Source organism: Pezoporus flaviventris, unplaced genomic scaffold (assembly GCF_033815535.1).
Source record: "Pezoporus flaviventris isolate CSIRO_AGI_PZ_B2104156 unplaced genomic scaffold, CSIRO_AGI_Pfla_v1 ptg000009l, whole genome shotgun sequence".
NCBI lineage: Eukaryota > Metazoa > Chordata > Aves > Psittaciformes > Psittacidae > Pezoporus > Pezoporus flaviventris.
In genome coordinates, this window is record NW_026892557.1 from 5121549 (window position 1) to 5145372 (window position 23824).

The window sequence follows — 23824 nt, forward strand, 5'->3', positions numbered from 1 at the left end:
ACGCACACACATATGAACTTACACAAATAGGTGCTCACATATTTAGTCCTTATCTTCCTATTCAGATACACACTCCCCAGGCCGAGTGCAACAACCTGCCAACATATATTTACATACGTCCTTGATGCGAAACACAACTCAAAGTCTGTGAAGCTGAAGGTGGACAAGAAGTCTGCAGCTTAAGCAGTGGACTCGTATTCAGAAGAAGTCCTTCACAGGGTCCATCCTCTAGCATTGCCAGATGCCACTAGGTAAGCTCCTGGCTGAAAATGGTTCTTTAGAGTTAGAGGAGCACATCTTATCCCACATGCAGGAAGCTGGCATCCCCCCTGTGTGCAGTATAAAGGCAACACTGGCTTCTTGACCAGGGCTCAGCCGAGCTGTATGGCTGCACGCAGATGTCCTTTTTCTTCTATCTGCTCATTCTGCTTTGTATGCCCTCCTCTGCTGGGAAATGGAGTCTCTTAAAAGTTTCAGCAGCTCCATGAGGTCACTCCAGCTACAGAAAGCTGCAAAAACTGCCTGGGTTGATGGTTCAAGCAGCCACAGGTCTTTTTCATTACAGAACAGATATAACCCTATGAAATTATTATAATAATAACATCATTTATTTCAACAGGACTGAAGCAAAAAAGCTTTATGATGGTGTTTTATATGCAACATGTGCACTATAAATATTTCCATAAAAACATGCATTAAAATATAAAGTTGGCAAAAAGAAATCAAAAGTCAGGAGGAAAAAAAAAAAGTCCAGTTAAACAAGCATTAAACCATAAGCCATGGAATAGTGAATAATGAGCCCTTGCCAGTTGTGGCAACAGGCCTCTTCTTCTCTGGTTTCAGCTGCTTCCAAAGACAAAGGTAGGAGCCAAGCTAGCCATGGAGAAAGTCCCTGAAAAACTCCTAGGCCACACTTCCCTAGTCTGTCACCTTCCTTACTACTGAGAAAATACCCTGCCCTTTCCATGTCAGTACCAGCATTCCTCCTCTGCCTGCAGGGAAGACCCAGTCAACATTGGTGCTCCACTGCAGTCAGTGCTGCCAACACCAACAGTGAGAATCAGGTCTTCATGAAATGCTAAGTCCTGAAACCAGGACATCCTCCCACTCCTGGGAGTGGGGACAGGACACAAAGGAAGTGTCTAAGCCTAAGGTCTTGTGGCTGAAACAGAAGCTGAACCCAGACCTCCTGAGATCCATCACAGAGCCAAGACAAGCCCATGTAGGGCTGCCCTTGGCGTTCACTTGATAAAGGAGCCTAGAGCTGTGATCAGGTTTCTGACACCTGCAGAGTGTGCTTTGCAATTGCACTTCACACACGAGCTGTCACGATGCTGAAGGAACTACTGTGCCTTTAAGGTCTGCAGCAGGCAGAGAGCTGCACCCACAGCTCTCCTGTGCTCGCTCTCCCCCTCTTACAAAACAGTGTAAGGGGTCACAGTTATCAATCCTCTCCAGCTTCAATGATAATCACAGAACCCCAGCCTGGTTTGGGTTGAAGGGACCTTAAAGCTCCTCCAGCTCCAACCCCTGCCACGGGCAGGGACCCCTTCCACTGGAGCAGCTTGCTCCAAGCCCCTGTGTCCAACCTGGCCTTGAACACTGCCAGGGATGGGGCAGCCACAGCTTCTCTGGGCACCCTGTGCCAGCGCCTCAGCACCCTCACAGGGAAGAGCTTCTGCCTAAGAGCTCATCTCAGTCTCCCCTCTGGCAGGGTAAAGCCATTCCCTTGGCCTGTCCCTGCAGGCCCTTTTCCAGATTTCCTGTAGCCCCTTTAGGCGCTGGAGCTGCTCTAAGGTCTCTCTGGAGCCTTCTCAAGAAAATAAGCCGTCTGTCTTTTGCTGGCTGCACATGACCAGGACCTCCTGGGTACCAAAGCCCAGGCCTGAGCAGCCCCACGGTAGCTGGGAGCACTGACAGTGTGGCTGCCAAACCCCAGCAGGCATTGCTGACACCAGCCAACACCCTCACAACAAAATTCTGCTTCCCAGGCCAATTCTGCTGTAATACATCATCCCCAAGCGAACTTGTCAGATTGGTTTGTCTACAAATATGTTCACACTTGGAAATCTCTCCCTTCTGTGAACAGCAATCCATTAAACATGCATCTCTCTGTTTTCCCCATCTCGCTCTCTGTACAGAAAACCAGTTCTCTCCTTTTGTCCTCAGTAAATGCCTATTCCATGTTTTTGCATGTTTTAAATATTCACGCATACGAAAGAAGCTGTAAAAACATTGCAGGGCTTATTTATTATTTAGTGTACACACTTCTCCCTGCAGCACACCAAAATAAAAAACATTTTAGTCCTTTTTTTTTTTTCATTTCCGTTGTATTTGATTTCCATTACTCTGCTCGTTAAAGTTTAAAAACTGCTTTGTTTCCTGACAGTTGGGATTTATGTGTCTTGTCAGGCAATACAAGTGTACCTGTGGACATGATGGCAGAGGTGAGGGCGAGATGCTGTGGCACCTTCTGGCTTGTCATCTAAGGGTCCTGTGTGCAACACAAAGCTGGAGCCACACTGGCATGCAAAAGGTGCTCTGAGCCTTCAGGTAAGAGTACTGACCCCAGAGTTTAAAAGAGCCCTGAGTTCAGATACGAAGCCTACAGCTATTAAAAGATAAACAGAAGGACACTTTATTGCCAACAATAAAATGTCTGGAGTAAATATTGCCACACGTCAATCTTTCCACCAGTCACCAGATTCCCTGGTTTTAAGGCCAGCTCACAAGCTCACAAAGATGACTCAGGATAACTCTTAAACAATGCAAACCAAAGAACGTCACAGAGTCATTTCCCCATCAAATCCTAACAACTGTCTGGGCTCTGGCATCTCTTCTGGAATGAGACATCCAAAGGCTGCAAGAGATGGAGAGTTCACCATGTGCCTCTAGGGGATTCCAATGTCGAATTACCTTACAATTCCAGACTGGTTTGGGTTGGAAGGGACCATCTAACCTAAATCTCCCCTGTTTAAGTTTGAACTATTATCCCTTGCCCTATCGCCCTAATGAAGAGTCCCTCTCCACAATCCTTGTAGGCCCCCTTCAGACACTGGAAGGCTGCTTTATCCTCAGATGAGTGCCCTCTACTTTCTGTTATTCTCCCAGTGCTATAACACTCCACAAATCTCTCATTCACTCCAGGAATTACAGACAAGCCCTGTATGCTGGAGCTGAAGCTGAGGTAAGATAGTGGGCTTAACTTTTGAGTGCTCACCCCCTAGCAGCAACCTGATAACCCACCAGTGCTCTAAGGCAAGTTGGGATGGTGCCACCACAACGCCGCCAGAGAGAGATGTTCTCTGCACACACATACAGCAGACACAGTAATGCAGGTGACCTTGTGTCACCACCACCAGGGTGTTTCAATGCTGACCCAAGACCACCAGTGGGAGCACGCTGTGGGCTCCTGCTCTAACACTGCTAATGGTGCTGCCAGCAGGTACAGTCCTTCCAGCAGCTTGGGCATCCTTCCATCAGGATCTGGACTGCAACCAGAAACTCTGTTCACATAGGTCACTCAACAGACCTCACTACCAACCTGGGCTGGATTCAGATGACTGCCCCAGTGTGAAAAGAGCTGGATCTTGTAACTGGTGCCATAAAACAGTGACTAGCTTTTAAAAAAGAAGTTCACTGCTTCTGGAATCAGGTGGTTTTGTGCTTGCTCCATGTGACAGGCACCAGTGATACATGGTGAAAGGCATTTCAGAAAGAGGCAGGCAATACAGCTAGGTTTTAGCATATTTATATGCTACTTCATAACATCGAAGCTAAAGAGCACATTGTAAAGCACCTTATAAGTGCTATGCAAACACTACTTTATTATGTATTGTAGAATATCATCTTGTCTTGCCAGGGAGCTGACTGGGTAACTTAAAATACACTTTATGCTGCTTTATTGTGTTTCCTCCCCAAAGAAGTGCATATCCTTTCTAAGCCTGACTTGGAGGTGTGCACACACAACACACAGCTTTAAATACTAAATCCTTGCCCCCACTCCCAGAAAGAAGCAAATTATTTCTCCTCCCCTTCCTGATCTAAAGGAATACTATCATGTCAGGCAACTCAGCTGTACCAACATGAAACTGATCTGAGAGAATTAACCCGAGTTCCCTCACCTCACCGTGGGCTCAATCAGGACTTCACTGACCTGAGGAATGCCATTATTAAATGCTTTTAGCTGAGCCTGAAATGAAGGAGAAATTTCTTTACGGCTGCCTCCTGTGTTCAAAGAACAACAGGCATTTTCTGGGAGATACTCCTCATTTTCTACTTCTAATTTACCTTGAGCTATTGACTAGAGACATGTTGAGGAGTCTTCACACTAACGCTGTTCCCAAAGCACGGCAGAACATGCTACGCTGTTAAATGCTGATGGCAACCACAGCAGTGACTGCCTTGGGATAGGATAATTAGAAACTTCAGCAATGCAGAGGCTTATTCAGAAGGTGGGATGGCAGGAACTCTGGGCACTGCTGCTGCCAGTGGCCTCTGGTGCGTGCCAGAGAGCCAGACACCCTCCGTGCTCCTCCATGCTCCCAAAGATGACTCCTCTCTCAACAACCTTGTAACTGAAGTACTGCACTGAAGCTACATAAATCAAAGCACGTAAGTGACTGTGGCCCAGATCTAGAAGCTCCCTCTGCTCTGAGGTTTATTAGCTAAGAAGCACAGATGTAAGCCTGCTATTCCATTGCGAACTCAGGACTGGGAGGCAGAGTTGTTTGTAGTTCTGTGTTTGTCGCGGTCAGGTCAGTAAATGCAATAATAACAAAGTGCTTCCTCATTCTCCATGCAAAGCATGCTAAAATGCTGCTCTGTTTGTACACGAGTGTGTGTCTCTGAGTGTGATTTGAGCACTAAATGCTATATAGGCAAAGAAGCCTAAGAGTAATACTGCAAGACAGAAAGAGAAGAAAAACACAAAGAACAGGATTCTGGAACATTTCAGTATCCTGTTGACTCATGAGATTGAAGCAGACAGGTACAGCCCAAAGACAGCATGATCTAAATGTGGGCCAAGCTCTAACACACAGCAGGAATGTCTAATTTTAGTCTGTCCAGTTTTGGCAATGTCACCTTTAATTGCATGGCTCGTTTGAATTGTAAAACACCTTTAAAAGCTAACTAGTAAAAGGAAATAGGCCATATTTTCTAGACTAACAGTCATATTCAATTTTAACTGCAACAAAATTGGTTTTAAACAGTTAATGCACATTAGGACTTGAGTTACCAGAGAGAAAACATGGCCTGCAACCATACATGCAGATGTTTCAGCCATTTAATTGAGGCTGCATTCACATCATTTCATGGCAGTGCTGCTGCAAACTGTTTTGTGGGACCCAGGATTTACTGGTCTGGGTTCTTACCAGCTAACAAGCTGCAGACTTTGACACTGTGTGGGTTGGAGTGACCTGCAGCTGAGAGTTTCACACACAGGACTCCACGATGCTCTGGTCAATGTGAGAAGCAAAAGTGCCAGGACAAGGGCACGGACCCCTGTGAGTGAGGCTGGGTGTCCATGGCACAGGGGATAGGAAATGGCCACGTTGTAGTGAGTAGTGTCATTTACAAGTCTGATTGTCCAAAGAGTTTAGACTCCAAGTAGAATCTATTTAAGAAGTAGACTGTTGTGCCAGCGTAGGGTTTGAGAATAACCCAAAACCCTTCTAGCAGAAGAGAAGATTTTCTCAAAGCCTGGCCTGAAGCCAACAAGGTGTTTTTCATCAGCTCCAGTGAGGCAGGATTTTATTGCACACTGAGCACATGGAGCAATGATCAAAATTGGGGATTTTGTGAATGAAGCCCAAGTAAGCAGTTGGTGGAATCACTGAATACGCATGAGAAGACACTCGTAGCAAAGTGCTCACCGTCGGCAGAGGAAGAAACATATTGGGAAGTGCATTTAAATAATCCTCACACTGGTGAAATAATTAGCCACCATCCTGGAAGCACAGGCATGAGGACTGGGCTACTTTGTTAGGAGTTCTAGTCTTGATTAGCCAGAGCCCAATTCAGAGCCAGTTTCCTCAAGCACCCCCTGGTTCTGCACTAGAAGGGCTACAATCGGAGAGCTGCAATTGCAGGGAAAGTGCTGTACGGCTTTTGCAAGAGCAAAATCCTGCTGAGCCAGTGATGGAGGTGAATATTTAAGGACTTTGCCACTAGCATAACCTGCACTGCCACCTGAAACACACTTGACAAAGAGCGCTTTTTTGTTGCTGCTGATTGTGCGGCACACATAAACTAGGGAATCTTCCTGGAGAAATGGCTCTCTGCCTCCCTCTAGAGAGATCTATGGGGTAGGCACAAGGGTCAAACTCCTTTTCCTGCTTTTGTTAGCATGAAGTTAACAGCTTTTAACTTGCTCTTTAGCTCTTCAGAAAACATTTCTGAACAACACACACCACCAGGGCTGATAACCTCTCAGCTGAGCCCCTCCATCGAGGAGCCCACATGCAGCACAAGAAGGGCCCTTGCCATGACCCGACAGACAGACTTTGTGCCTGCAGAACGCCCAGCACAGCCAAATCACAGAACCATAGCAAATCACAGAATCCCAAACTGGTTTGGGTTGGAAGGGACCTTAAAGCTCACCCAGTCCCAACCCCTGCCATGGGCAGGGACACCTTCCACTAGAGCAGCTTGCTCCAAGCCCCTGTGTCCCAGCTGGTCTTGAGTGCTGCCAGGGACGGGGTAATCTTGCTGGGGTATCTGAAAAGGCACTTTTATGGGCCCATTTTCTTACACAGGTACCCTCGTAGGTACCCCAGAGCCCCCTTCTGATAGCAAGTAGCAGCGCTGGAGTGGGCCATGGGTTCTAGCACACTCAAAATGGCTAGTTTGCTTTTACTGCAGAGCAGGGGCCCAGCAGAAGCCCTGTACATGTGGCTGCCTGTCTGCCCCCATGCCCACTCACTCACACCACACTCTCAGGCACCAGGCAGCAATGCAAGCGGCTCACAGAAGAAACTTGTAACCAAAACCATCACCTCTTATTCTCTTCAGTCCTGATGTCACAAGGTTTCTAAGGACACGTCTAAATTCAACCTCCAGAACTCTGACACGATCCCAGGAGACCTATTTACACAGAGAAAGATTATTCAGATATCTGTATCTTACAAAAATCACATACATATTGAAAGTGTTTCTTATTGGAAGTAATTGCTCAAACCACTTTAGTAAACACCACCTCATCTGGGGCTTTCTGAAGAATCTGTATTTTCTTTTGAGTACCCTTAATACCTGAAATCTGAAGTCTTCTCTCAAGACACAAGTCACATTTTTCCTCCCCCTAATGCATCACTTCAGTTGAGAGGTGTCCAAAACATGATGCAAGATCTTAGGTGGACTAAATTCTGTTCTTTTCCCTTAAGCCTAACAAGTCATTAAGAAAGGCAAGTGGGAAATAGCCTGGCAATTAAAAACAGAATATAGAGGAAAAAATTAAAGTAATGCATCCTTGGACTGTAATTTAGAGAATTTATTGGTCATAAAACCTTGATGAGTTATTCTTATGACAAAACCTGTAATAAGAAGGAAAAAAATGATAAAAATAATGAACGCATTTGTATGACAGCAGCTGTAACAAGTACAGGGAATGACAGAACCCTCCTTTGGAAGGATTTAGCTTCATAATTACAATCATATGGATATCTTAATGCCATTGTTTTGGTAACAGATTGTCAGTTTTGCCTTGGAAACCTTTCCACTGAAACTACTTGCATCTTATCCTGAAAAAATAAACACCTCTCTTGTCTCATGTGAAGCAAAATGCTGGGAGCTGTGCAAAAGATTTCCATAGGAAAACCAGAGAGTGATGCCATGAGTCTGTGGATGGGGTATGGGGAGGTCTGCAAGTGTGATCTATTTGGGTGGGACTGCAGAATGAAGCAGTCTCCTGTATGTGCAAAGGGCCTGGTAAGTAAGGGTGTCTCACAACAAAAGCAGGCAGATGAAAATAAACCAGTGGGGTTCATCCACCTAATGAAAATTCTCCTGTTCAGTTACAGGAGCAGCAAGGGCTGCAGCATCAGACCTCTAAGTGCTGAGGGTACCCACCTTAGGTGTTCTGTTCCAAGCCTGCACAGAATGGAGTCTAGCTGAGCCTAGGGAGGAGCAGAGGCTGCCCTTTGGAAGGACTTGCCATCCCTTTGTACAGTATCTGGAGTTACTTCATTTGAAGTACCGCAGGAAGCAGGAAAAGAGAGATTTGAATTAGACCCTGCAGATTGAATTTCAGAATTAGAAACTAGATCCTCCTGAAATCCCACCTGCAAACAAGCTCAAAGCACAGCCAGTTCTGGGACTGAGATTTAACCTATCATTTCTACCCAAACCACCACCCCTCCTGCACTTCCTCCCCATTTCATTTCTTTATGTATCTCCCCAGGAGACAGACTCAGCCTCTGATCCATGTTTCAGCGCCAAGCAGTCCACAAGCACACAAAACCCAAGCAGCAATAAGGAGAGGGACCTGCAGCAGCGTGTAGTCAATAATACATGCTGCCACCTCGCCCAGCTCAGTGAGAGTGTTTCTCCATTGCATGTGTCAAGGCTCATTTCATTTCCCAAGCAGCTAGTGTCCTGACAGGCGGGTGAGTAACACCTTCGTGGTACTTGATGTATTTAATGGGTGCCTATGAGCTGGTGGGAAGCTGAGGTCCTCCCAGACCCGTATGATCTCTTCCAGAAATAAACATCAGTTGGAATGGAAGGGCTCTGATAGGCACAATCTGTTAGCAGCAAATTGAACTGTCACCCTTGTATGTCATGTTCATTTGGCTGATTAAGGAGATATTAATCTACTGTCATTGTTACAGTATCTGTCATCCCGGGGAGAAAAAAAAAACAAGGATATGCAGGCAGCTTTTCTGGAGATATATATACACACAGCGAGGGAAGGAAGAGGTGTGCAGAATACAAATGAAACTCTAATCCGCTACAAGTATTGAACCAACTACAACTGATTACAGAGGCACACACAGAGCAAGCCATGGGTCCTGCTTCAGGTGATGCCGAACCTGGGTTTTGGCTGGTTTTGACTACAAAAATTCTGCAAATTCTGAGCAGTCAGGCTTTGCCTCCTCAGAGTGCAAACAGCTTTAGCATCTGTACAATGGGTACGATAAGCTGTAATGGTAAGGAGTTTCTGACCACATTTTGTTATTTCAGGAGGCAACATCAAATCCCTTCATTGCTATCTTTGGTAAAGGAGTGTGGGGACGTTCATTATTTTTGCTTGAAATGGTGAACGAGCCTTGCATTAAAGCCTTTTTTGTTCCTCAGATACCAAGACCTCTTTCCGAAATACATGGCATGGAATATGTGGCAGGTAACACATACCCAGAGCGAACCTGCTACTCATTCAGCAGCACTGCGAAACCCAATCTCAGTTCATCTGCCAGCCCACCTCTTCCTTTCTTCTCCCTCTTTGTGCCTTCTTTGCCTGTTTTGCTGAATTTCCCCCCCCCAAAGCAACTCCTACATCCTGTTCTCAACACATCTTTTCCACCATTTTACCTGAAAAGAGATCAAGAGAGCTTGGTAATGATTTTGAAAGCAAAGGTTAGGCTGTACAAAACTTGAAGATGCCACATCTGCTACGGAATAACATTGCACTGAATGTGGTCTGAGGATTAACATAAAATGCCTCCAATTTAGGAGAATTAAGAGGAGTGTTGACTTACAGCAGCACATAGTTAATGAGGGAACATTGACTGCAGATCACCTCGGAGGAAATGATAAAGGAACAAATTCATTTCTAGCGTATACAGAAACAACTCCCACTGCCATTCACTTGCAAACCCTGGTAAATAAATCTAAACTTCTGGGCTGCTTCACATGGAGATAGCTCAGGATATCAATGTCAGTGCTGGTTAGCAGAACCCTTTAATGAGAGGCAGGCTGCCACAGCCTTTATTTAAGAGCACAGCTGCCATTAAAGCAGGATTTTAATGAATATGCATACACAAAACCTTGTCTGCATAGCGGCTTACTCATTTTTGTAGTGGGAACATTAATACAACCTGAAAAGCTCAAGAATACATCATTAAACATAAGCTGCTAGTTCCACATTTTCTCAGATGAGAATGCATGCATGCTAAAGCCCTGCACCCCCCTCACTTTTGCAACAGTCCTCATAGTTTATGTTTGAATCAATAACTATTTTAATATGGGGAGTTTAGAAAAGTTTGATTCAAATTCCTTTGACACAGTTCCATCAACATCCAGTTATAGAGCCATTCTGCATATGACTCATTAAATATTTAAAAGATTCCTATTATTGAATTAACTATTTATTGATTTATAATTTAAAAGATTTATGCTTCGCCATTAAAAAAATTCCAAGCTGACTTTCCCTTAAAGAGATGTCAGGTGCCATTTGCTGCTAGTGAATGTCTAATGTACCCTTTTCACCCCTGGAGTGAAGAAAGGACAATTACTCAAAGGACCTCTGGTTCAATATTCATACTGTTTAGATGCTGAGGTCTGTGGTTGCTTTTTTCCTCCTGCGGCATTAGGTCATGCTCAGCAGCGTCTATCCATCCATCCCACAAAACCTCAGCCTCCATGGAAATGCACAGCTTGTAGTTTCTCTCCTGTTACATTTATTGATTTGCATCCCAGATGAATTTTGCAAGCCATATGAGACTTCCTGGTTATATTCTTGCAGCAGTGATGCTCTTGTTGAAATCCTAAATGCAAAAGGATAAACACACATGGATACAGACACCCACAGTGGATCCTTCTATCACCGCTCTCACAGGGCCCAAATCAAAAAGCTTTTCAGACTGGGAGCCTTACCTGTGGAAAATAATGGGTCTTTCCAATATTAAGAATGGATTTAAGAGCTCTGCTGAATTGGGACCACGGAAATGAAAATACAAGTTGAGCACTGCAACATCAACTCCCAGCTTCAAATCCAACACTTCCCAGGCTCTGGCTTTGCTCTTTCTGTAAGGAGGTGGAGGAAGAAATATTAATATATTGCCTTTATTTAGCACCTTTAATGTGAGGCTCACCCTCTGCTTTACCAACATCAATTACTGAAATCTGGACAAGCTCCCAAGGGCTGTCTATTATTATAAAACTCCCTTTACAAATGAGTAAACTGATGCACAGGAAGGTTAAGTCACTTGCTGAAGGCCACACAAACAGTCCACACCAGAGCCAGCTACAGCCTTCCAGAGAAGAAAAGGAGGATAGAGCAGAATAAATGCACTGTCTGCCCTCCCTGGGCAAACTCATGGGATTTCCAAATACAGACAGAAATACTCCTCGGATCTAATGGAAAAAGGAACACAAAACATGGGAATGACTTTTTTTCTGTACACAGCAAGTAAGGGTCTGCTTCAGATAATGATCTCTCACTGTTTATTTTACTTTTGACTTTGGGGACCTAAGTTTTAGTGATATACATTTTTCTACAAGCCATTCTTGGCTCTCTATCAAAACCACACGGAGTAATTAGCACAGGTCTGTCAGACAGAACTAGAGCAGGGTAATGTATTATACTGGAGAAATTGTTGCTCCAGTTTCCCCAATCTGTGAATTACAAATAAAGATCTCTATGACTTGAAAAGACTGCTTGCTCTAAGTAGTAACTATTTCAAGTCTGCCACACAGCTTTCCCAGTGGTATTGCTGGGGGTTAGGGATTAACCCTAGAACAAATAATTTTTGGCACATCAGACACACACCTGTAATAAATCCAGTTAAAACTGAAATAAGTTAAAAAGAAGGTATTGTGGAGACAGAGAAAAGGAAGCTCACTCCAGTGTGATACAGGAGAACACATAAACAAATATATATATATACACACATATGTGTATATATATATATATATGTATGTATGTTCATCTTGTCATTAGTCCTCATAAATGGACACTGGAAAGTAACACTGGGACTCTGGCAAAAGTACAGAAGGTCACCTCAAATTAGAAAGGAAAAGGTGAGGCTCAGACCAGTGAACAGCATATTTCTCCATCAGCAATGAAATCTAGATCTGCTATTGCAGTTATAGCTGTTCAGATCAAGGCCTCCATGTTCTGCAGGATCCCTGCTGGCCACAGACAAGGAACAGACTTTGCCACTCACATCCCCTTGGAAGAGCCTGCAAGGTACTCACTGAATGCAGACAAATTCAGATCTACCCTTTCCCTTCTCTGCTGCAAAATGGGAATAGCGGTTCCCACTGAGAGGGTGGTTTATGGGTATGCATTTTCTGGAAGTGGAAGGAGCTCTATATGCCCAGGATGTGACTGCAGACGATAGTGCACAACTGGCCACAGCTGTCAAGACTTTTGCCTCCTAAGTTTTCTCTCCATGGATGATGGATCCAGAGCAATGCTCTCTGCTGTGGCATTTCTTTCCCAAGCAGTGGGTTCCAGCTGTTCACAGGCTTACACGTCCTCTTCTGACCCACTCAGGGAATGATAGGCAGTGATTTATTTTAAGCACTGACATCCCCACTTGGGAAGAAGTTTGCTCTACAGCTGCCATTCCCTGTGAAGTGCCAGGAGGGGTGTGTGGGACAAGGACTGGCAGGGCTGGGAAGCTGCGATCCAGCTCCCAGTGGAGTTCCTCCTCACCTGGTGCTCAGCAGGATATGAAAAAGCATGAGCAGACAGTTCTGGTATGAGTAAGGAAGAGAAGAAGATTCGCCCCTCCAGGGACAATGCTGACAGACAGGCTCTGTATCAGCTCTGTCACTTGTAATGGACTGGAAACTGAAACGGAGTCAAATCAAGTGTCTGTGCTCTCTGCAGAGCAGGAACTCCCCAGCAGTCTAAGATAACCCATCTGCCCTGCCAGCCCTGATGGAGCTGCATGATCACAACTTGTTGGCTGTGCAAGGCAGAAGAACTCACAGTGAACAGATTCCCAGGGGATTTTCCATTAAACCCTTGGCCATTCAGTCAGTTCCTCTGGCTGTCACACAGCGCCTTGGCCTCCACAGCATATATATCAAGCACCAACACTTAGCAGAAGTTTTTAAATGTGAATGACACACATTTCAGAGCCAGACCAGAGCTACCCGGGTGCAAACCTGGATGTTTTAATCTGGATACCTCCAGTCCAAGGGACTGTACTCCCTTCTTCTGCTTTGGACACTCTTCAGTCTGCACCAATGCCATCGGCTATGATATCAGATACCCATGCAAATTTCAGGTGCTCCTCAGAACTTCTCTGACAAACCTGATCCCATCAGGAAACACTCTTTCCCTCTGCTTTTCAGATGAACCTGTTGCAAATGTTCTCGACCTGCAGGCACGTTATCAATGATGCTCAGGCAATTCCAGTGCTGTCAATACCCCTCAGGGCTCACAATCCCAAAGGCAAGTGCTTCCCGCTGTTCATAGGCTTTGCTTGACCCAGGATCCAGAAGTCACTGCCAAGGTAAAGGTAAAGCTGTGAGTATATAATTTAATCTTTGGCAATATATATCACTTCAGAAAACTTGGATCTGAACACTGAACAGGCCAAAATACTTGTTCTGTTATTTATAGCCATAAATTGCCCTCATTTACAAGTTTTTTAATATTAACCCTCGGTAGCCATTACAGCAGCAAATACGTGTCATGCTTCATCTTCAAATCAAATCAAATGTTATGGTACACTATACGATGCTTACTTATATACATGCAGTCACACAGACTAGTCAGGAACGTACGCAGGAGTAGTAACTATATTGCTTTGATATCTAAGTACCTGTGAATTACAACACTGCTATGTAAATATATGCATACACAGAGACTGGCAGACTGGAAAGGATACATACATGAATAGGCTAATTCAAAATGAGTGGAGGCAAAATGAATTATTCACTGAAGGGTTTTTATCTGCATTATTCACAGAATGCATTGGAACACAATTACCCACTTGGTCAGTAGACCTCTGCCCAAAGTTTACTGTCTTGGACTTGCTGAAGAAACAAAAAAGGTTATTCCACAAATCAAGGTTCAATCCAGCTCTGCATTTAACAGTAATCACTGCCCACCAAGACGAACAGAACATCATTCAGTGACTGAGAAAGCAAGTCATGATGAAGAAGCTGTTGGAACAGGAAGCAGTTGATTTCCCAGGAGCCCCATAAATCCACCTCTGATGTCCTTTCAAATTCTCTGTTATTGCCACAAAAATTGCAAACTCCAGTTAAGAGGTGAAGCAGCTGACACACTCCTTTACCAGGGAAGAACTGTGACCTGGGTCTGCCTGTGCAAACTCGTTCAATGCGCTTAGCAGATACAGCAAAAGAGAGAGACCTCCTCCTCAGGGCTTTGGATGTGTGATGCACCCCGGGATCAGCCTAAGTTCAGCATCTCCCTGCCTTTGTTTTGTCTCCTTGTTAACACTTAGCACCCGTGTGCTCTCCCACAGCATCCTTCCTCTTCTGCATCTTACTCTGGAGACTCCAAACTTTCACATGCCTGTAACACTGAGAGCCAGGAGCATCGTGGTGAAGGCTCGCGTGGTCCTTCTGTGCAGTACACTGCTCCTAAGGTCCTAGCGACAGCACGCATGGGTCAATGGGAGCAGGCAGCCATCCAGCCAAGAGAGCTCTCATACCACAGCATTTATTTCGTTTTATTCTGTTTATTTTAAGCTGACTAATTTATACTAAATTAGGGCTGACGCTGTTCTGGATATTCTGCCAAGTTTTAAATGGAGCCACCCAAGCAGAGGAGGCCAGGTACCATCTCAGAGCAAGGTGCCAGCTTCTGTGAGCTGCAAAGCAGGTAGAGGCATATCCACACACAGGACATAAGAGCAGGGAGTTAGTTACTTGTTTAAACATCTCCTGATTCTCCACACCTGTCGTGACCCACAACTGGAGCCACTGCAGCTGTCAGCAGCACAGTAGCCCATCAAAACACTCCAGAAAATATGATTTTCACAATTCAGATCCATATTCCCCAAGTGTAGGGAATCTGGGATCAATTTTCAGCTCGGTTACAGATGCAGCACCTTTCTGCAGAGGAGTTGCTCTCCCTGTGACAGTTGAGCACTCACTGACGATGTGTGCACAGCTTGCTTTGTTGGCCACATAACCTATTTAGGCTGCAAGGTAACACCACGGCAACTATTTTCCACAGTAAGGATCTCTTGACATAAATGCCTCACCATGAGATTAAAAATGACAGTGTTGAGAAACTGATAACCAGCATGTGATTCTTGAAGAGTCTCAGAGAGTGGAGGTTACAGTGTCCACACATGGACTTTGTTTGATATCGTGCTGAGACACTAATTTTTCAGTATAAAAATCTGCCTTTTCTTCATGTGTGTTGAAGCATTATTAATTTTTGACTGCACTCTATTTTTTCACTATAGAAGAATGAAAAATAGGTTTAAACCCACAGTTGTCTCAAGATTTTTGTTTCCATGCTTCCCTCCCTGTGTGTCACTTCTGTATGAAATATTTCTGTGTGTGCAAAAGTGCACTGTGCTGCTTTCCGTAACAGCACCAGCAAGTCAAAGGCACTGCTCATCCTGGAATACACTCCTAACATCAGACCAAGATTCTTCCTGAGAGGATGACAAGCACCTACTGTACTTCTGTGCTGGGGAAAGAGACACTTTCAAACCCAGCTTGCAGAGCCAATGCTTTAGCTTGAGTAAATCCAGGCAAACAAGGAAAATGCTTTTTGCCCTTTGCATGTTACTGCTGGTTGATGGAGATGCCATCAGTTCTCCGTGTTCAGTGGTCCTGGAGCAGCTGCTTCTGCCATCAGGCACGGCCAGTCTCCATCGGCGATGCTGGAGTTGAGGAACACAAAACACATTTCAAGCAAGAGGTCACATTTACCAAATCCTAGCCATGCATGACTTGACTATGTGAACAGCCATTCTTATGTTTCTTCATCAAGGAGTTTTTCTTCCTGCTTTCTCAGCTGTACAGTGTCTCTGCCTTTTTTTTTTGGCTTGAGGTCTCTGCCTAATTATCTGTAACCTTCTGTTCGAAGATCGCTGTCCTGCCCTGATAAAAACCAGTAACTTTGAAAACAAACTGGGTCTTAATTTTCCTTGACAGCCCTTCTTTAAACATGTGGGCAAAGCCCTGGCTTAATTAAATGCACATTCGTATTCCAAACAAATTAAGTACAATTAAGGACCCTGAGTTATGGGTATCTATCACTCGGCGATGTTTTTGTAAAAATTACCACATTTAGATCAAACACAGAGGACCCTTTGCTTAATTGCTTCATTAGGGCCCGATGCAATAGGCTTCATAAATACAGGGTCTGATGTCTCTTTGGGAATTGCCCAAAAGACGGCTCTTAAAGTAATTGCTTCCACATTTCTCCCCGTGCAATGTTCATGTGCTCACTGATGGAAATGGGATGGCTCTCAGACATGTAAGGGAATGTGGGTCCTGTCGTGTCTTCCAGCATCAGGACTGCTGCCCAGCTCTTGGGGGCGGGTGGGTTTGGGCCCCTGGTTATTACCTGTGCAGTCTCTGTGAGGAGTTTGACAATCCCAACCGGATGAGGCTGTCTGCAGTGTGCTGGTAGCACAGTGCTTTTCTCATATATCACCTATAGATCCCACAGACTGAGGTAAACAGGATGCTTTGGGATTTATTTTTCCAGAAGTTGCTTTGAAGCAGTAATGAACTGGCAGAAAACACTCGATGGATACAGCTTCAGGTCTCCGACCAGTTTTATCCCTTTAGTTCTTACAAATGCAGTTATTATGGCCCTTTAAAAAGAAAGTCTATTTACAGTGATTGCTTTAGCTGAACACAACCTACTCTTGATGAAATTAAGCCTTCCTTCAAACACACCTAGAGTGAGGAGTCCAGTTAGATGGAGGCCAGGTTTAACCCTTGCTTCGATGGATGCCATTCGGTGCAGATGGATAATGTGGATGCAGAAAGGGACCAGGGCACAGGTTTTTTTCTGTGAGATCTATGAAGAGCAGCAAAAGAAGATGTGACATTCCTCCCCTTTTTGCATTTGTTTTCTGCCTTACTTGACAGGCTCAGGAGTTCTGCATTTTCACTGCGGAAGCCAAAATAAGCAGTGTGCACCCAGAAGCAACAATAATGACTGCAGCAGAGCTGAGGGAGTGGGAGCTACCTTGACAGAACAATGAGGAATGGCTTGTCATTCTTGAATGAAATGTTTGCAGCATTTTTGTACTTTTGTTCAAATATTCCTTTTCTTTAGCAGAAAAAAAGTGGGAAGCTTTTCCTTGCAAATACTTTCTTTTCCAGCTCACTCTGTATCTATCCTCTTTTTTGTTTTACTTTTTCATTTGCTCTTGAAAAAAGACAGGAAACAGAAGAATGGGAAGATGTGAAAGGGAAAAGGAAATCCATCTTCCCTAAACAAAATGCTGTCCTGCTGCTGCGGCGATGGGAGCTCTCTCAACATCAGGATAAGGTCCATCTCCTGTACTGCCCTTCTGAAAGCAGTTTTCAAATCACACAGACCAGTGTTCCATGGCCCATTCTCTCCAGCTGTCTCAACCAGCTGAAGAACTTCTGGGCTGGAGATACCCATACCCCACAAACAGAGCTCAGACACCCTTCCCCTGACGCTCCATTCAGCATCCAGAGGCTGGAAGCTCAAGTGTCCAACACCGCAGCACCACTGACCTCACCACAGTGTCTGACCACAGTCCTTCAGGCCACCCCAGCCTCTGGATCTGCAGATTTATCCTGCAGATTACAGCAGGATAAAAGAACCCAGAAGTCATAAAGAATGCGTTAACAGCTCTTCTGTATAACACAAGTCAGCCTGATTTCCACAAGTTATAAAAGTCCATCAACCTCCAGTGGCCAAAGAAACAGAGCTGCTTATTTCCTGCCTGCCTTATTCTCCAGACCAATTTTCCTCAATGCTAAAGCAAAGAAATGAACGGCAGATTGTCCAGTTCATGACTGGATGGCTGGCAACAGAAATCCTATTTCCAAACTGACCCCTGCTTTCCTGCATGGCATTCATTAATTCCACAGTCTCACATTTCTAGGAAGATGTCAGTCATGTATGTGATTTTTCTATCAGCTATTAATGCCAGATCACAAGGTGAGAAAGCAGGGGTTTTAATCTCAAGACCCTCAGGAGATGGAGCTGCATACATTTGGTGTGAGCCATGTGTCTGGAAATGTCAAGGACAAATATTTTTAAAGTAAGGAGTGTTTGTATCCATGTGTAATCTTAAGTACTACAGAAGTGATCCAAAACATAGCCCTTGCTGTTGCGACTGCTTGCCTGCAGCAGGCACAGAGCTGCCACTGCCCAGGAATTAAGTTTAGATCATCTAAGGAGGCACCTATGCATTTAGGAATTTATCTGTTTCTACTGAGCGACACTTTAAGGCTCTCCTAAAGGCTTTGCCCATGGCAGCGTTTAGTTTTCTCTTTGTAGAAAGGGAGTTCTGCTGTAGGAACAGTGGAAGTTTTCTATCTGTCTCCAAAAATTGTTTGTTCATTCTAAAGATGGGATTAGCTCCTCATATCTGTATTTTTTGCCATCCCCTATTAGGTTCTTTTCCCATAGGCCGCAAAATTAGGCACAGAACTTTACTACAAAGGCCTAATCACAGATTCCACCTTCCTAAGAAATGCACAAAATCCCCTGTTTTTCCTTCCATACTTTGCTCAACTGAATGATAACATTGAGTCCCATTATAACCCAGGTGTCAAACAGCACATAAATATGCTACTACTGCTGGAGAAGAGTAACTAAATTGCTGAGAAATATACAGCAACTCTATTAAAATGCCATTTATGTACACATATTTCTAACAGATCATACAAAGAGCTAGCACTGTGCTTTACCTCTTCTCCTACAAGTGCCACTGAAAAATCTAACACTGTGAAAGGGTCCCTCAAACTGTGATGTCAGAAAAGTAGAAAAGGAGACCAAATTTCTCCAAATTGTTTTGTAAATTATAGACTTGCTGGTTACCAGTTCCAGAAGTGCCACAGTTGAGGAGGAGAAAGAACCTTCTCCTAGATGAGCTCTTGCCAGTAGGTGTACTGATGCCTGCCTCAGGATGGCTGCACTGTCAGCCTGCAGCATTACCACCCCAGGAAACTTAATGGCAACACAAGTGAAGTGGGAGAAACAACAGTTGTGCCCAGCAACAGAACCCCCTCTGCCTCAGCAGCCCACGGCATCATCAACAGCTGAGCATTCGCATGACACCTATTTCACACACCATTGCCCGTTGCTGCAACCAAGGAATGTTATTTAGCTAACAAAGAGTGTTGCAAATAGTTACTCATTTGCCCTTCACATGCTGTCACCAATTTTCTTTCTATGGGCCTACTTACTTCTAATCATTCAAGTTCAAGACTAAAGGGTGTAAAAATTGTCAGCCTTCCTCCTGATGTGAACCAGGTGTGTGCATTTATGTGTCACCCTGTAAAAAGTGAGGCAGAGAAACCTCTGAGGAAGCACTGCTGGTGTGCACCCTTCCAAAATCCTTTCCTAGATAGCTGCTCTATTGCTTGAAATACAGATCTGAGTCCGATTTTAGCTGCTAACTGCCATATAACATATTATCCTACTTATTGCATACAGTTACAAACATCTCGTATCTGGAAGCAACAAGGGAGAGGGCTCCTTTATCAAGTCAATCTCAAATCCCATTATGTTCCTCTACAACAGTTTCCGTAAACATTCAGCAATTTCCAGTGTCTGAGTTGCGCAGCTGAAGAGGTGCATAAACAGGCTCCACTGAAATGTGAAGATGACTGATAATGTACTAACATTGAGACCCCTTGCTGTGATTATTACCCCCTGAGTGCTCCTTACAGAATGTGCCTCTTATCTCACACTGACAACGCTAATAGAATATGCATAGCCCTATTAGCATACAAGATAATAGCACCCTGGAGGGGACAGAGCCATAAAACTTTAAGTAGAAATCAAAACAGAAGGAGGAAGAAAAAGGGAACATTGTCACAAGCCAAAAAGAAAAAAAAAAAAGGGAGCCTGAGGGCAAATTTTGCTGCAGAAAACACACATAGTCATAATTCTTGTGCTAGTCACCATGCAAATGGTAATAGTCTTTAGTCCCATGAATACTATCAGTGCCATGTTTGCTGTGAAACATTAATTGAGATAATGTGCCCTTTCGGATGCAGCAGGGAGTCATATGTCAAACTGTACCACAACAAAATTATGGCAACATCTGCAAGAAATATCCAGCAGCAATTGGGGTACCTTGCACTGGGTATGGCCAACTGGGTCTTCGCCTTTGCAGATGGAGCCCGTGGAAGAGCTGGAGCCTGCAAGGGGAGACGAGAGGCTGTTATTCAGAGGATGTGTGTATACCTGTAGCTTACTACTTTTCAGCTGCTGCCCAGTTAAAAGCTTTGCAGGTTAGATGCATTATCTCTTGACCCTACTTCAGTCACTGGATAAACCTCAAGCAGCTCTTTGAATGCCAAAGCCTTTCTTTAGTCACGTCTGCCCACTGCATTCACATTTGTTCCATGTAACCGTCCATTGTAGCAGACCTTTCACTGCTCACCCATAGCTGGCAGACAGCCATGCATTCATATGCTTTCCATCTTACAGCAATAGCCAAAGTAAATCTTTCAGTGCTTGGCACAAGAGTGTGAATTCAATAAAAAAGGCTTCAAACAAGTTTGAGATGGCTTGTCTCTAAACAAACGAAGAACAGTGAGCTTTTTTAATGCTCATTGTGGTTCAGTTCCTGCCTACAGCTAAATCCAGATAACCCCCAGCAGCACTGACAACCCTGTCTGCTAAAATAGTCACCTGTCAAGCAGGCATGAAAATATCCACACATGGAGGTGCAGAGGGGTTGGAGGGAAGTGACCTGCTCCTTACCAGGAGCTTCAACAGGGGCAATCAAAGGTCCTTGTTGTCTCCTTTGTGAGACCTGAAAGTTTGCAATATTAGTGCTGAATGCACAGGACCCCAGGGTAATCGCTCCACGGAGCGCTCTGTGCTTTTTCCTTTACAGAAAGATGGTGTCAGGAGGTAACAAGCCCGGGATCCCTGTGGTGCATTTTGAAGCATCATGCAAAGTTTTCTGGGATTCCTCCTAGCATTCACTGTGGTTTCTATAGAGCTAAACTCTTTGTAAAGTGGCTTTGTGTTGCAAAGTTCTGCAGCTTGTGTGAGTCTGCCTCACTTCATTTTGGTTGATGGTACTTTATGCTGACGGTTTCAGCAATTAGAACACAGTTGGAAAAGACTCTGGTAAAGAAAAACCTGCCATTCTGGCAAGGGAAAGCAGAGTGAAGATTAGAGGCATGATTCCTGAATATACCTCCACAGGTGTCCATGGGTGTTCATGCATGCATACATCCTCTGCCGCTATGTTATCACAGGCAAACCAGCTCATCTCAAAAACAGACATTTTAGAGATTGTTGAAGTGCTTTGTTTAACGTTGTTCTGCAGCTGATACAAAGTCTGGAATAATTTCTCCCTTCCTCCTGGAAAGATAACAAAACACCAGTATGTGTAGTGTAGGAACTAATGATACCTAACGTGAATCACAGATGTACAATTCTCCTAGGTTATTTCCATCTTAATTTTTCAGACTCCAAGTAGTCTTAATATCAGGAATTAAGTGAGGAAATGCTAGTCCCACAGAAAGGCATTCCAGCCTTGGCTGTGTCTAGGGAAATGCTTGGGTACCTACACCCCATAAACTGCCCTTCATGAACAGCTTTTAAACCTGGGTCCAAACAGGACCAACTCCAGGTCACAGCATGATGGTTCCCATCACTCAAGCACAGCTGGGAAGCCTCACTAAATGTTGGGCAATTCTTGGGGCATGTAGGAGGAATATTTCATACACTGCAGGATTAGCAATTACCCGGGGTAAATTGCTTTCTTTTCTGCTGAAAAATAAAAATATTAAAGATGCTAAAAATCTGGCAAAAAATTTCGCAAGTGCTAAACAATGAGAATAACATTTATGCACTTCAAATGGAAATAAGTTACCTCCATTGCAGCTTCTATCTGTAACTTTTTGCTGTATCCTTTCATCTCTCTTCAGTGAGGCCCAGCCCCTGTGTTTGCATCTCGCTGTGCTCTTACTGAATCCTGCCTCAGTTCAGCAGGGCACCAAAACACAGGCTTCTTTCTGAAAGTTCAGCCTGCAGATGTGAAGGTTTTGCCTGTGGACCTTCCCTGGCTAAAACAGCAGACAACAGCAGAGAAAACGTTGGTTGCATATTCCTTACATATTCATCTAAAGAAGTAGAGGTGCTCCGACACAGCAAGGCTGTGGGTATGAGAGAGAAATGCAGAGCATGGGTGCGCTTCAGAAGACAAACGGGGAGAGGCAGGATCATCAGCCAGCACGTTTCATTAATTATTCTGGAATAAATACATATCTATTTTTCCTGTACTAAGGCATAACTTTTATTTAGCAGACATTATCTCCAAGGATCCTTAGCAGCCCAGGACACAGCACAGTAATGCAGTGCAGTCTGGATGCTGTTATGTATTTATTAAGTTGTATCAGGGCCCATTTAGTAGCAGCTCTGCAGTTTATCACGTAAATATCGAATGCCAAATACAAAAGAGAAGAAAATAGCAACATAAAAAATTTATCTTTGGGGGGAGGAGAGGGAAAAAGGGAGAGAGAATGGTGCTGATAATGTGATTGTGCCTTCAGCAATAGTGGCTAATATCCTCTTGTAAGGGGCACGGTGTAAAAATATTCCCGAGCTGGGGGAGGAGGAGTGCAGAGAAGGGAGCCGAGCTGCTGTTTGTTTGGTTTAAAGTGTATTCTGGTTGCAGGCTAGGTCAGCGGGTGGCCAGACTGAGAAAATGAGTCCCCCGGGCTGTAATAATTGTAACTGTCAGGGAAAAAAGTCAAGGTCTTAGATAGCAGTGGTCTGCTCTGACTTCTGACCATGGAGAAATATATATGAAAACTATCGCCTGAGGCACTATGGGAAGAAACCAAGAGGTTTTAACTCATGGTGGCTTGTGCTTATGAATTGGAAAACTCATTTTGCACCTTGGTGGTTTGTATCTTTATGATTATTTTCATTTGCAGTATAAATGAAGCTAGAGCTATTAATTTTCCTTATGCCCAAATCTGTGATGCAATGAACACCTATTACCAGACCAGCTTTGCATTTCTGAGTCACAGGCAGCATGAAGGCTTGTAACTGATCTTTTAACAGTGGATATTCACAAGGAGAGTCTGAATTTGATTCTCTCTTGCAGCACGCTCATTATTTACCTGAGTGATCCATAGCTGCTTGAATGGATTAATCCAGAACGATACACAGGTAACTTCACAGACTTCACCATAAATATTCCTATAACAAAGGCAGCACAGGGGAGAAGAAAGGGAAGAATTTAAACCACACAAGATTAAACCTTGCAAATGGGGCGGGGAGGGGGGAGAGAATCCATAACTCTAGTTTCTTCTTTGATATTATTATACAGCCATGGACTAGCTAGCTAACTGGTCAGGCTTTTTGTGAAACAATCTGCCCCTTTATTTAAGGAAGTATGGGGCTCAAATGAAGACTTGCTATCAAACCTGAGCACTAACTACATTAGCCCTAACTCTGTATCATCCACAGGGCACATGCAGGAAAAATACAGACAAAAGCCAATGCTGGACAAAAGCAGCCCATTGGACAGGTATATGCTCAGAGCAGAGGGACATTTCTGAGAAGCACCTTTGCCTACACGTCTCCTCAGGCTCCTCAATGTATTTCTTACACACACAGAGGAAAGACAACTGTCCAAAGTTGTTGGTTTTTTCACCGTACAATGCTTTGTTCAATAATTCCAGCTCCTCTGATAGCCTTCTAATGCAAATTAATTAGGAAATATAATTCTTTTATTATGAATTA

General features: G+C 44.2%; 1 long non-coding RNA gene across 4 annotated transcripts in view; it reads right to left on the minus strand.

Annotated features, from left to right (window-relative positions):
• Positions 1-6998: 6998 nt before the first annotated feature.
• LOC133267796 (uncharacterized) overlaps positions 6999-23824 on the minus strand; it is a 33255-nt gene continuing 16429 nt past the window's right edge. For 2 of the 4 annotated variants that reach the window (XR_009742855.1, XR_009742852.1), the window contains exons 2-7: positions 23200-23278; positions 21945-22133; positions 13045-13398; positions 10481-10703; positions 8068-9528; positions 6999-7086 (exon numbers count right to left, since the gene is read on the minus strand). This is a non-coding gene — a long non-coding RNA (uncharacterized LOC133267796). Of the gene's footprint in view, positions 7087-8067; positions 9529-10451; positions 10704-13044; positions 13399-21944; positions 22134-23199; positions 23279-23824 lie in introns of all 4 variants that reach the window. The other 2 variants (XR_009742853.1, XR_009742854.1) reach the window with 2 other exon arrangements.